The sequence below is a fragment of the Canis lupus genome, chromosome 4 (genome assembly GCF_011100685.1).
Source record: "Canis lupus familiaris isolate Mischka breed German Shepherd chromosome 4, alternate assembly UU_Cfam_GSD_1.0, whole genome shotgun sequence".
Lineage (NCBI taxonomy): Eukaryota > Metazoa > Chordata > Mammalia > Carnivora > Canidae > Canis > Canis lupus.
The window spans coordinates 25,618,725-25,633,932 of NC_049225.1; the positions used below are offsets into that span (position 1 = coordinate 25,618,725).

The window sequence follows — 15,208 nt, forward strand, 5'->3', positions numbered from 1 at the left end:
GTAAAATTAACTTTTTGCTGTACATTTCTGTGAGCTTTTGCAAACACATACATGACATGTAGCCATGACCACAATCAAATCACTTCTGTCAACCCTTTCAGTCAACCTTTCCCCTTATCCTGATCCCTTCACATCAACTGATTTGTTTTCTGACCAGTTAAATAATATTATCCTCTGCAATTCTCATGGATTCAGGTAAGGGACATTTGGTCTAAAATGAATGTTTATAAATTTAAATATTTATTAAAAGTATGAGTCCATTTAATAAATTGTGAGTAAATGTTGATATATTATCATTTGTATTGAATTTTGTTATTAATATCATTTTTGCTTATATTTGTATGTTGTATTTGAAAGTGATAAAATAGTTTTTTTTTAACTTTCATCGTTTTTTCTTTTTACCAAGATTATACTTTCTTTTATTCAAAATTAGTGGAAAGTAATTTTTTTTGCTCATATAGTATTTATAGCCTCTGTTTAACCTATAGACTTTAAACATCCATGGAATAGAAAAAAAAAAAAAAATAGAGACCTTCAGTATATCTTCTTGTGACCTGGGCAGTATCACTTACCTTTCATGAATCTCAGGGTCTTATGTGTAAAGTGAACATATTGTACTGGCTATCCCAGAAGTCCATTTTGACTCAAAGTCTATAACTATAACATAGTTTGATTATATTCACTAATCTTGTATCCAAATAAGATAACTGTGTTGTCTGTATAGAATAACATAAATTTGACCTGGACATAATTTATGAGATTACCTTGGTGATTTGTAGAAATAATATGGTCTGAATATCTTCAAAGACACTTTGAAGGATTTAAATGCTACATTTTTGATGATTCACAAACTGACATAATGGCAAGAAATAGTGGTAATGGCCTAAGTATCTGCTAGAAGTCTCATTTGATTAAAATCTACAATTCACATTTTCTTTATCTCTAGTTTTATTTTCTGAAGGAAAAAGGAAATAACTAGGAAAAGTGCTAATCTGGCCTTTTAAAATAACATGAAAGAATTGGTCATCAGTATGGTGGTGTGAGAATCCTTGGGAGAAATTGCTATTTGAACTCAGTTCTTTGTTGTCAGGAAAGATCAAATGGCAATAGTTAAATGTATGTTCTGTACTTTAGAAGACAAATTCATAAACTTTTTAAAAGATAACTATCATTCCAAAGAATGAGCCTTTAGAATTAAACTTGAGGGAATTAAATACCATCAAAAGTTGAATACTGACTTTATAATATCAAATGACCACAATTAAGAAAGCAATGGGGAGGAGCCTTAAAAACAAAACATTGGAGCATGCAGAAAATTGTTTAATAAGAGCTCACATTTGGGGCATGTGCGTGGCTCAGTTGGTTAAGCATCCAACTCTTGGTTTCAGCTCAGGTCATGATGTCAGGGTTATAAAATAGAGTCCCATGTCGGACTCCTTGCTCAGTGCAAAGTCTGCTGGAGATTCTCTCTCTCCCTCTCCCTCTACCCCTCCCCTGACTTCTGTGTGTATGCTGTATCTGTCTCAGAATTAAAAAAAAAAAAAAAACATTTGTTAAACACATGTAAAAAAGATAGCATTTACAGAACCAGAGAATAACACTAAAAGTTTGGCATAGATTTGGAAGAATAGAAAAGAATAAATGCCCAGGATTATTAGGTTTGCAGAAAATGCTGATATCAAAATGGTCCTCACTTTAAAAATAAATAAATAAATAAATAAAAACTTCCAAATGCACAGCAAGAACAAGAAAAAAATATTTGGACTTCATCAAAATTAACAACTTTTGTGCATCAAAGGACACTATCAAGAAACTAAAACCTAAAGCCAGCAGAAGGAAGGAAATAATAAAAATTAGAGCAGAAATAAATTATATAGAAACTAAAAAAAAAAAAATAGAACAGATCAGGAGCTGGTTCTTTGAAAAAATTAATAATATTGATAAACCTTTAGCCAAACTTATCAAAGGAGAAAAGAGAAAGGACACAAAAAATAAAATCACAAATGATAGAGGAAAAATAATAGCCAACACCACAGAAATACAAACAATTAGAATATGATAAAAACTATAAGCCAACAAATTGAACAACCTGAAAGAAATGGATAAATTCATAGAAACATATAAACTACCAAAACTGAAACAGGGAGAAATAGAAAACTTGAACAGACCCATAACCAGCAAAGAAATTAAATCAAGGGACACCTCGGTGGCTCAGCGGTTGAGTGTCTGCCTTCAGCTTAGAGCATGATCTCGGGTCCTGGGATCAAGTTCCATATCAGGCTCCCTGCATGGAGCCTGCTCCTCCCTCTGCCTGTGTCTCTGCCTCTCTCTCTCTCTCTCTCTGTCTCTCATGAATAAATAAATAAAATCTTAAAAAAAAAATTGAATCAATAATCAAGAAACCCGCAACAAACAAAAGTCCAGGGCCAAATAGTTTCACAAGTGTATTTTACTAAATATTTTTTAAAAAGTTAATACCTATTCTTCTCAAACTATTTCAAAAAATAGAAAAGGAAAGAAGGCTTCCAAATCCATTGTTTGAGGTCACTATGAGTGTTGAATGTTTATAATGTACACCTGAAACTAATATACTGTATGTTAACTAACTGGAATTTAAATAAAACTCAAAAAAATAATTAAATGAAAGCCTGGAATAAGAAGAAATATTTACAAATGAAATGTCTGGTGAGGGATTAACATCCAGAATATATATCTCAACAAGAAAACAACCCAATTCATAAATTGTCAGAGGACTTTAAATAAACATTTTTCCAAAGAAGATATACAAATGGATAATAAGCACATGAAAAGATGTTCACCATCACTAACCATTAGCGAAATGCATTTAAAAACCAAAATGAGATACCACTTGATACACATTAGGATGGTTATTTTCAAAAATATGGAGAGGAGAAACATTTGCCAAGGAGGTGGAGAAATCAGAACACTTTTGCATTGCTGATTGGAATGTAAAATGGTACTGCTGCGGAAAACAATTTGGTGGTTCCTCAAAATGTTAAATGTAGAATTATTACCATAGGATCCAGCAGTTCTCCTAATAGGCATATACCCAAAAGTCCTGAAAGCAGAAATTCTAATATTCGTACACCACTATTTATGGCAGCATTATTTCCAGTCGCCAAATGAATAGATAAAATTTGGTATATACATAAAATGAAATATTATTCAGCCTTAAAAAGAAATGAAACTCTGGTGAATAATACAACATGAATGAATTTTGCAAACATTATGTTAAGTGAAACAAGCCATACACAACTACTGGATTTTCCTTTAAGGACTCCACTTAATATGAGGTGCCTAGCATAGTCAAATTCATAGAGACAAGACAGTAGAATAGTGGTTGCCCAGGCATTATGGGAAAGGGGGAATTGAGTTATGTTTCGTGGGTACAAAGCTTCTATTTGGGATAACGAAAAGGTCTGGAAATGGATAATGGTGATGATTGTACAGCATTATGAATGTATTTAAGGTAACTCCATTTGAACACTTAACATGGCTAAAATGGTAAAATTTTATCTTATGTGTTGATATGATTGATTCTACAAACCAGTAAAGTTAGACTAGCACTTAGAGAATAGGAGAGTGATTATGCTATTGTAACCTATATATAGTATGGATTTTTTTAAATATTTTATTTATTTATTCATGAGAGACACAGAGAGAGAGAGAGAGAGCAGAGACACAGGCAGAGGGAGAAGCAGGCTTCGTGCAGGGAGCCCGACATGGGACTTGATCCTGGTTCTCCAGGATCACACCCTGGGCTGAAGGCGGCACTAAACCGCTGAGCCACCAGAACTGCCCTATAGTATAGATTATTGAGGGAATCGTTTTTCCCTACTTAGAAGAGGAAGTTGTAAAATTACAAGCTATAAGTCATGTCAGGATAGCTTTTTACTTTGTTGGTGTAATTACTATTCATTAAAATTCATTTCAGTAGATATGTAGTATCTATTATGGCAGACCAATAAACAATAGATGTATAGTATATTTGAGACCATGTCATAATATGGATTATAGGATAATAAATATTGAATACAGGGCAATTAGATATATTTGGTATTTTATTGAACCAATCTCAAAATAAATAGATTTCTAGTGGTATGCCTCAGTATTTACTCTAAGCTTTGCTCAGCTATCCATGATTCAGATAAAGCTGTATTTGCAGATAATGCAAATGCAGAGAATGCAAATAATGCAATACTTTAACAAATATCAAGTAAGTTGAATGTCAAAATGAGACTTTGGAAAACTTTAATAGACTGGAAATATCAGTTGAGTGATAAAATTTAATAAGGATAAATGGAAATGATTCCATATTTGATTATAAAAAGCAGTTGTGGCATTGTTTTATTTCTTTAATCTCATCTTTCATTGTTCTCCTTGAATACTTTAGTAATAATAAACTATCTTTAGCTCTCCAGGAAAAAAAGGGATATTTTATTTCTAAAATGCAATGAAATATAAAATATTTTCCTCGGGGAATACATAAAGGATTGTTTTATCTTTCTCCCCCTCACCCCCAAAACAACAATCAAATTTGTGTTTATTGGGTCACCTGGATGGTTCAGTTGACTAAGCATCTGCCTTTGGCTCAGGTCATGATCCCAGGGTCCACACACACACTCTCTCTCTCTCAAATAAATAAATAAAAATAATAAATAAATAAGGTCTTTTAAAAAATCTGTCCTTACTATAAATTTTCAAAATATCAACAGTTAGCAGAAACAAACTTGGCTCTTATTTTCTACCTGATACCACCTTCCGTTTTACAGAAGTTGTACACTACTAATGATACTTTAAAACTTTCCTGATAGCCTTAATACTAAAAATTTGAAAACACCTTGTCCACCAAGGTTCTCTCTTCACATTGATCCTTGTGAGACAAGAAATGAATGAGGTGATCCCTATGGTTACCTCAGCTTAGTGCTTGGAGAGAATTTCCAGGCTAAAGCACAAAGTGGGGAACCCTCTGGGCAGTCTCTTTTGAATTGAGGAAATGGAACTAAAAATTTGGGAAATCTAACAGCTGGACAGCTAGAGTTTGCAAGTCAGAGTATCAGGGAGAAAAGAGCTACATAGAGAACACAGATTTGCAGAGTCCCACCCAAGTCTTCAGCCGAGAACTAATCGGTACATATTTGTCAGGAAACTGGTGAAGTTGGGAACCTCCTGAAAAGATTAGAGAGAATAATCCTCAGAGTGCATGTAGAACCTGTAATCATTCTTGTTCTGTGAGCCAGAGTAAATAACCCCATAATTCATGGGGCTCCAGATAGAGTACTCAGAACACTAATGCAGCAAATTAGACTAGAGTAGAAGATATTGCGGTTCCTCTCCTAACAGTATTATTCCAATATAATTTAACCACCTGTATGTAATGGACAAATTCCTTGAAAAGCATACGGTAACCAAAGCACACTCAAGAAAAACTAGAAATGGGGCTATTCAGGTTATCTATTAAAGAAATTGAATTTTTAGTTAAAAACCTTTCCCACAAAGAAAATCCTAGTGCCAAATTGCTGCAAACACAAATTTAAGGAAGAAATAATAACAGTGCTATACAAACTATCTCAAACTGTTGAAGAAGAAATCGTACCAAATCAAAGAATTAAAAGCTACAGACCAATATCCCTCATAAAAATAGATGCAAAAATTATTAAGATAATTTCAGCAAATCAAACCCAACAATATATAGAAAGGATAATCATGACCAGAAATACAGAAATCAATTAATATGATCCACCTTCGTAAAACTGAGAAGAAAACATGATCATCTGAATAGAGACAGAAAACAATTGATGAAATCCAACATCCATTCCTGATAAAAAGCCCTCAGAATATTAATAGAAGAAAACTTCTTCAGTCCAACAAAGGACATCCACAAATAATGTACAACTAACATCAGACTTGGTGATGAAAGACTGAATATATTCCTTATAAGATCAGGAACAAAACTCTAAACTTCTATCCAACATTGTACCATGCTAATAAGGCATAAAAAACATACAGATTAGAAAGGAAAAAGTAAAATGATCTCTATTATCAAACACTGTAATTGTTTTTTTTTTTTAATTCTATAAAATCTGCAAAAAGCTACTTACAACTAAAAGAGTTTAGCAAGGTTGTGGGGTACAAGATAAACATACAAAAACAAATTGTATTTCTATATGTTAACAGCAAATACTCAGAAAATGGTATTAAAAATACTATTTCTGGGGCTTCTGGGTGGATCAGTCAGTTAAGTATCCAACTCTTGATTTCAGCTCAGATCATGATCTCAGGGTTACAGTGGGGCCCCACATAGGGCTCCATGCTCAGCAGAAGTCTACTTGGAATTTTCTCTTCTGAGAAGAGAAATAAATAAATAGAAATTCATTAATTAAAACATACTTTTCTGAAACCAGGGCGCCTGGCTGGCTCTGTTGGAGGAGCATGCTACTCCTGATCTCAGGGTTGGGCAGTTCGAACCTGCGTGTAGTGTAGAGATACTTAAATAAAACTTTAAAAAATAAATGAAAAATAAAAATGTTGTTTCTGATATCATAAAAATGTATGACATATTTGGGATAAATCCAAGAAAAGATCTGCAAAGTTTGTATATACTAAACACTACAAAACATTGTTGAAAAAACTTAAAGAGAATTAAATGAAGATCAATAGCACGTTTGTAGATTTTAAGACTATTGTTAAGTATCAGTTCTCAAATTGGTGTAAAAACTCAACATAATTTAATCAAAATCACAGGAGGTTTTTTTGGTGGGAGTCAACAAACTTATTCTAAAATTCATATGGAAAAGCCCTGGACTAGAATAGCCAGGCCAACTTTAAAAAAAAACAAAATCAGAGGACCTATATTACATGGTTTCAAGACTTACTATAAAGCTATAGCAATCAATACATTGTGGCATTGGCCTGAAGATAGACAAATGGATCATGAAACAGAGGGATAGTACATAAATAGACCCATAATTGATTTTTCAACAAAGTTTCAGAGGTCATTCCACAGAGAATAGTCTTTTTAACAAATCATGCTGTAGCAGTTGAATATCCATATCCAAAAAAGCATACTTAGGTCCTTGCAATTCGAGTGTCCAAAATTAAAAAGTGGGACCATACCAAATATTGGCAAAATATAGAGCTAGAATTGTCATATACAGCTGGCAAGAATGTAAATACTACAACTGCTTTGAAAAAGTTTACCAGTTTCTTAGAAACTTAAATATCCACCTGCCATAGTCCACCTTTGGGTATTTTACCCAAGAGAAATGAAATCATATGTTCCTATAGAAACATAAACAAATGCTCATAGCAATTTTTTTTAATTTTATTTATTTATTTACGATAGTCACAGAGAGAGAGAGAGAGAGAGAGAGGCAGAGACACAGGCAGAGAGAGAAGCAGGCTCCATGCACCAGGAGCCCGACGTGGGATTCGATCCCGGGTTTCCAGGATCGCGCCCTGAGCCAAAGGCAGGCGCCAAACCGCTGCGCCACCCAGGGATCCCCTCATAGCAATTTTATTTGGGGTTTTTTGTTTTGTTTTGTTTTGTTTTTTAGCAATTTTATTTGTAATACCCAATGTCAGGAAGGAACCAAAATGTCAATCAACTGGTGACTGGATGAACAAATTATTACATATCCATACAGTAGAATACTACTCAACTATGAAAGAAGTGAATTATTTTACATGCACCTTACATGGTTGAATCTTAGAATATATATGCTGAGTGAAAGAAGAGATGCCAGACAGAGGTATACTGTATGATTCTATTTAAATTAAATTCTCGAAAATTGAAACTAATCCATAGTGACAGTAGATCCATGGTTGCCTAGAGATAGAGATGTACTGTGAGGCAATGATCACAAACAGATGTTAGGAAAATATTGAAAATAATGGATGTGTTCCTTATCTTGATGTTAATAATGGTTTTAGGACTTGATTCATGTGTCAACACTTACCTACCTACTTTTAATTTGTGCAGGTTAGTATATGACAATTATATCTCATAAAGCAATTTTTAAAAATATATACTGTGATTCCATTGATAATAGTTTAAAAATAGGAAAAATTATGTAGAGTCAGATAAAAAGTTCCAAAGAACCAATGTTAAAATGAATAAGTACCAGTTTATTTTTTGTTAACCATGTATCAAATTTCTGTTATTTCCATGATAGATTTCCTTATATTTCGGTGGTGTTATCAAGCCAAAGGAGGAGTTCTTTGATAGTCCTGGGTTTTAATCTTAACAGACTATTAAAGATTATCATACCCCACCATTGAGTAATGCTTTAAAGTTACATATGTTTTCCACAAAAACCATCAGTTAGGGCCACCTGGGTGGCTCAGTCAGTTAAGTGTCTGCCTTTGGCTCAGGTCACAATCCAAGGACCTGGATTGAGCCCTGCTCAGTGAGGAGTTTGCTTCTCCCTCTTCCTCTGCCTCTCTCCCCTCCCCATTTGTGTTCTCACAGGTGAACTCACACTCTCTCTCTCCCAAATAAATAAATCTTTAAAAAAAAAAAAAAAAAGCTGTCATTTAATCTACACAATCTGTAGCTGGTTTTTAATGCATAGAAAGTACTCCTTTTTTCTAGGTGGTATTGGAAGTGTTATTACAAATGTTGATCTTGTTCCTCTTTTTTTTTTTTTTAATTTTTATTTATTTATGATAGTCACAGAGAGAGAGAGAGAGAGAGAGGCAGAGACGCAGGCAGAGGGAGAAGCAGGCTCCACGCACCGGGAGTCCAACGTGGAATTCGATCCCGGGTCTCCAGGATCGCGCCCTGGGCCAAAGGCAGGCGTTAAACCGCTGCGCCACCCAGGGTTCCCCTGTTCCTCTCTTAATTAAGTTTTACTTAACTAGCTTGCTTTGATAATACGCACTTCTCGTTCCCTTGATTAAACATAACAAGAAGTTCTAAGTAAATGAGGTAGAACTCGTGGATATTAGGCTCTTCTCTAGTATACCACCTTACTTCTCCTCCCACAATGTTCTTTATTTACAAAGAGTCTATTTATTTGTTTCTAAACCTTTTTAATGCAGTTTGTCTTCATTAATTATTCAGTTATATAATCTGATAAAATGTGAATACAAATAGAATGAGGATTTGTTTAATGAATGAAATTGGGGTACAAAATTCAATAAAGATAAATTTTTTTTTTTAGATTTTATTTATTTATTCATGAGAGAGAAAGGGAGAGAGAGAGAGGGAGAGAGACACAGGCAGAGGGAGAAGCAGGCCCCATGCAGGCACTTGATCCCGAGTCTCCAGGATCAGGCCCTGGGCTGAAGGCGGCACTAAACTGCTGAGCCACCCAGGCTGCCCCAAGAGAAGTTACTTTAAAAAAACTGCTCTTGAATTAGATATGGGTATGAAAATTATAAAATATTAAAAGAAGCAAAAATTTATAAATATCTACACCCAGAAGTAGCTTTATAAGTGTCTACAAGTTTTCACTCTGCTTAAAAAAACTGAAACTGGAAATTATAAACTATGAATCATGAATCTGGTTCTATAAGAAAGATTCTAGAATATCAGCAGACACTCAAAAATTTTGACCCTCCTTTAAATATTAGCAAATGATATATATTTATATATTAATAAAATGCATAACTTTAATCAACTTGTTGATTTATTAGTCAATTACTATTCGTTTAAATCTTCATGTGTAAAGTGAGGGATTTGTACAGAAATACTACAGGATTCTTTAAATTTCCTCTTAACAGCTTAAAATGTTTTTTAAAACCTAAGGATTCATTTTCTCACACATACTAATATTTAGTAACACTGACTGGTTTTATTCTAAGTCAGCAAAGTTCTTGTTCTGAAATCTAAAATAAAATGCCTATCATATTTAATTTTAGATATTCTTTTTTCATGGTTAGTATTTACAGGCTAACCTGTAGTTAAATGCTGTAGTACCTTTTGAGTTAGATTTTTCCCATTTCTTTTTTTTTTTTATTTTTTTATTTATTTATGATAGGCACACAGAGAGAGAGAGAGGCAGAGACACAGGCAGAGGGAGAGGCAGGCTCCATGCAGCGGGAGCCCGACGTGGGATTCGATCCCGGATCTCCAGGATCGCGCCCTGGGCCAAAGGCAGGCCCTAAACCACAGCGCCACCCAGGGATCCCCCATTTCTTAATCCTATTTCTTTAATCTGATTTGCCCAGAGAAAAGGATATTCTTCTCCAGGGAATATCTGAAAATATTTGGTTAGGCAAATCCGGGTGCAATGTAGAAGTGTCCACAGGAATACCTTGCTGCATTAATGTGATAAAAACAAAGGATAATTATTAAGTAATATAATTTACTTTTTTCCTTTCTTTTCTTTCATTGTAGTAAAAAACACACAACAGAAAATTTACCATTTTTAAGCGTACAATTCAGTAGCATTAAATATACCCAAAGTGTTGTTCAACCAACAGCACTATCCATTTCCAGAACCTTTTATCATCCCAAGCAGAAACTCTGCATATTTAACAATAACTCCCCACATCCCTGATAACCACGATTCTATTGTCTGTCTCTATGAATTTGCCTCCTCTAGGTTTAAGTAGGATCACACACAATAGTTGTCTGTTTGTATATGGTTTATTTCACTTAACTTAATGTTTTCAATGTTTATCCACGTAACATGTCTTTATCCATGAATTTTGTCTTTATTAAGTTATCCGTTAATAGACATTCATTTATTTTTGCCTTTCGGTTTTTGTGAATAATGCTGCTATAAATAGTGCTGTACAAGTATCTGTTTGAGTACCTGCTTTCAGGATTTTTAGGTATTTACCTAGAAGTGGAACTACCAGATTGTATGATAATAATTCTGTGTTTAACTTTTTGAGGAACCACCAAATTGTTTTTCACAGCAGCTGCACCATTTCTATTCCCACTGGCAAAGCACAGTATTCAATTTCTCTATATCCTTACTAACATTTATAACTTTCCCCTTTTTTTGACAGTAGCCATCCTAATGGATGTAACATCTCTTTGTGATTTTGATTAGCATGGTTTACTTTTGACTGAGATTCAGAAATGCATGGAAACAAATTTCTCAAAAATTTTTAGTGACCTGTTGACATTGCATCTTATACTCTTAAACTGCACACCTTGAATTTAACAATTTAAGGTAGTTTTGAAACTAGTATATAACTTCTTTAAATGTCATATTTTTAATTTGTTTCTGACATTGTCAAAGTTTAAAATATTTCCCTTCAACAACAAACATTTGTTAGTAGAATCACATGTAATCAGCTTAATAAAGAACTTTCCATACGCAGATAATTGTATCTATTGATGCTTGCTAGTGCAAGCTGCTTTGTAGTCATTATCTAGCAATACATGACTAAGAACTTGATTATTTTTCTTGTTTTTCATTTTTATTAAATTAAGAAGTTTTTTTTTTTTTAATAGTGTCATTTTGCAAATGGTTCTTCAGAGTAATACCTTTCAAGGCTCCATAATCACTAGATAATTAACCTGCCAGGATTAAGTACACTCAACTTTGCCTCAGGATGCTTAACTCTCAAATAAGGTCAATTATCTCATGATAATAACTGCTTTGTCAAGAATTACCACTTAATTCCATGGTGAAACGTCACATCACCCATACAATGCACTTCAAGATTTTTTAAATAGTTAAAATACCGCTTGAAAATTGGGCAGAAGAATCAGCTTAATTATTTCAGACAGATTAAGAATGATAACATTCTAGATAAAACTCCCTCTCCTATACCTAGTATTTTGAATCTCACAGATGATTTCTGTTTATAAAGATTATATGTTACTCTGTTTCATCAGTCCTTTTGCTGGCAATATTCCTATATCGTACATTATCTTGCAGGGAAATCCATTTTAAACCTCTTGACCCTACAGAGGATTCACTATATTAAAAATCTCTCGTATAGGCCGGGAAACTAAAATTACTCTTTCCTGAATGATGATTTAACCTTTTTTTAAAAAAATCTGTTTTATCAATGAATGAGTCACAAAACAGTGAACATAATTCTACAGTTTGTTGATGTGATTGTGTTGTTGTTGAATAGCTCTTCGATCTCATTAGGACAGTGAAATGCAGCCAAAAACAGGAATGCTACTGGCAAGAACGCATCAGGACATTTTGAAAGAAATGTAAAATTGGCTTTAGGTATTCGAACCCATGTTTTCTAAACCTGACTAATGGCTGTCTCCTTATTAGTAAACCCTTATAATCTTTTTACCAAACCAGATGGTTATAGGTTAGGCTTTTTTTCTCTGTTTATCTTTCGGGTGGGGGCGGATTTCATTGGTATATCTTGTTTACACTGTTAAGTCCATTTTAATCTAATATCTATTCTTTTTAAATGATGAAAGTTAATAATTTAAAAAATAATAGTGCTTTTAATTGTCATTAACCTTTGATAAGCTCTGTCTTATCTAAATTTTTGTCAGTTTTTGTACATCTGTAACATGGAAGATATTTGCGATTTCAATATGAAATTTGTGTAAATCTATAAATTATGTGTGAAAATATACAAAATATGATAAGTGCTATACATGAATACATCTTCACTCAGATAATTTCTTTGGTTAGAAAACTTTCTGTTCTTTGTGAAGTTATTATTTTTAATTTTTGGAAGTTCTTTGTCTTTCAAATCTATGCATTTTTTTTTAAGATTTTATTTATTTATTCATGAGAGGCACAGAGAGGCAGAGACATAGGCAGAGGGAGAGGAAGGCTCCCTTTGGGGAGCCTGATGTGGGACTCTATCCCAGAACCCCAGGATCATAACCTGAGCAAAAGGCAGATGCACAAACACTGAGCCACCCAGGCACCTGTGCATATTTTATTATAAGGGAATTCTTTTTTTTTTTTAATTTCTACTTCTTTCTGTCAAATCTAAGTCCTTAATTAAATGATTTTCAAACATTTTCAGAGCCAGCCTGTCACCAGATCCATATTCTGACACTAGAAGAGATGGCCTTTTTTTTATATATATATAACTTGTATCAAGGTATTCCCATCATTAATGTGCATAATAGGACTGTATCTAAAATGGTAATGCTACCCTTTTACATATACAGAAGTGCCTTGTTTCTTCCAAGGAAAAGTAGAAGTCACCTTCCTTAGACTGTTCATACAGATCTTTCCATTCCTCTTTCTTTGCTACAAGCAGCAAGAGGAGCCTTTGACACAGACAAAAATCTAAGGTTGTTACAAGATCAGTCAAGGAAGGTGGCAAGAGTTGTTTTTGGAGAAGATACATAACCCCTTCAAAAAATAAATAAAAACTTATGGTGCTCTTATAAAATTCTCATATATTTATATTTTCTGCTGGGGATAATGAAATTTCAATTAAGACAGTACTATGGCATTATAAGATTGCTATTTAGTTCCTAGATTTAACTTTCTCCTTAGGGTCTTTCTGATATATTTTACTGGTCTGGGGGAAAAAATGAGATTCAGAGTAACACAGGGGAGGCTCCTAATGTCAATAGCATGTTGTAAAGATGTGCTATAGGAAGGATTCAGAAAGAGCCAAAGGCTATGTAACTGTGTGATTTACATCTCCCTTCCTTTCTACTTAACTCCTTTTCTCTTCTGATTCCCACCTATATACTCTTCCTTTCTTGCTCCTTTTCACTCCATCCCTTTACCAACTATATTGCCTCTCTATAGAGGAAGGTTTTTAAGTCATTCCCAGACCACCATCCATTATTGGTAAAAAGCCCAGTAATTTTAAATAGCTTGAATTGTTTTAGAGATAATCATATTTTATCTAATGCCATAAATACCACGTTACTCAGTATTTCAATTAATCTTTTTATTTGTTCCAGTTACTATACTACAAATTTGTGACTGTTGTACTAATAACTATCTAGTATGCCATGATGTAAAATTAATGTGTAAATATTTAAAGTTCTTATTTAATTCATTTTTAAGTGAAATTGACTTATCCTTGTATATTAAAATTTTAAATTTGTATGACAGTGGAAGGAGCATTGGACTTTATTCAGAAAATCTGGTGTTTTTGACTCAGCTTGAATTTTTTCTGTGCCACCTTTGACATTAAGAGGATAATTAGCAAAATTTAAATAGGTTCTGAAATTAGTAATAGTATATTATCAACAATCACTTCTGAACTTTGATGATTCTGCAGTGGTTGTATAAAATGTTCACATTTGCAAAATTCCTAATGTCCTTATTCTGATTCAGACCTATCCTGGGATCCTATATTGCATTTAGTTTTCATATTTTCTTCATCTCTTTAATCTGGAACAATTCCTTGGTTTTCCTTTGTCTTTTATGACCTTGACACTTTTGAAGAGTACTGGCCAGTTATTTTATAGAATGTCCTTCAATGTAGGATTGACTAATATTTCCTCTAATTAAGACATTTTGGCAAGAATATCTCAGAAATGCTGTTGTAATGTTTTTTCATACTGTATATTAAGATTTCAACACTTTTCATTATTGGTCATATTTTGATTACTTAGTTAAAGAGATATTGACCCAGTTTATATACTTTAAAAGTATTATTTTTCCTTTTGTATTTTTTTTTTAAGATTTTATTTATTCATGAGAGACACTTGGAGGCAGAGACATAGGCAGAGGGAGAAGCAGGCTTCCTGTGGGAAGCCCAATTTGGGACTCAATCTCAGGTCCCCAGGATTACACCCTGAGCCAAAGGCAGATGCTCAACCGCTGAGCCACCCAGGTGCCCCTCCTTTGGTAATTTAATTATATAAATATCCTGTGGGAAAATAAAGGGGATTACATAAATATTTTGTTCTTTTGTCATATTTTACCCACGACTTTTAACATCTATTTGATGATTCTTGCCTCCAATAAATTTTGTGGTCTTTGCCAAATGATTATTTTTTTTTATGTAAGGTGATTTTTCTGTGCTGCACCTTCTCCCCCAGTTATTAATTTCTTAACTTATTTTTTTTACTTCAGTATAATTTATGGATGTTTATTTTATTCTATGGGTTATGAACCATTGCAGTCATTGTGTTGTTTCTCCAAATATCCTGATTTTGGCCATTGGGTGCTTCTTCGTGTTGGCTCATCTGTTCTTTTGATGTTCCCTCATTAACTTTTGAGCACTATACTTTCTGGTACCATGAGTCATTCCCCATTCATCTTATCTTTTCTTTGTCTCAGCCCTGGAATCATCCATTTCTCTATAGAGTCCTGGAGACTGA

The 15,208-nt window shown here is 33.6% G+C and overlaps 1 protein-coding gene across 9 annotated transcripts in view; it reads left to right on the forward strand.

Annotated features, from left to right (window-relative positions):
- The window catches only part of ADK (adenosine kinase), a 508,004-nt gene that overhangs the window by 345,985 nt on the left and 146,811 nt on the right, over positions 1-15,208 (forward strand). The window lies entirely within an intron of this gene.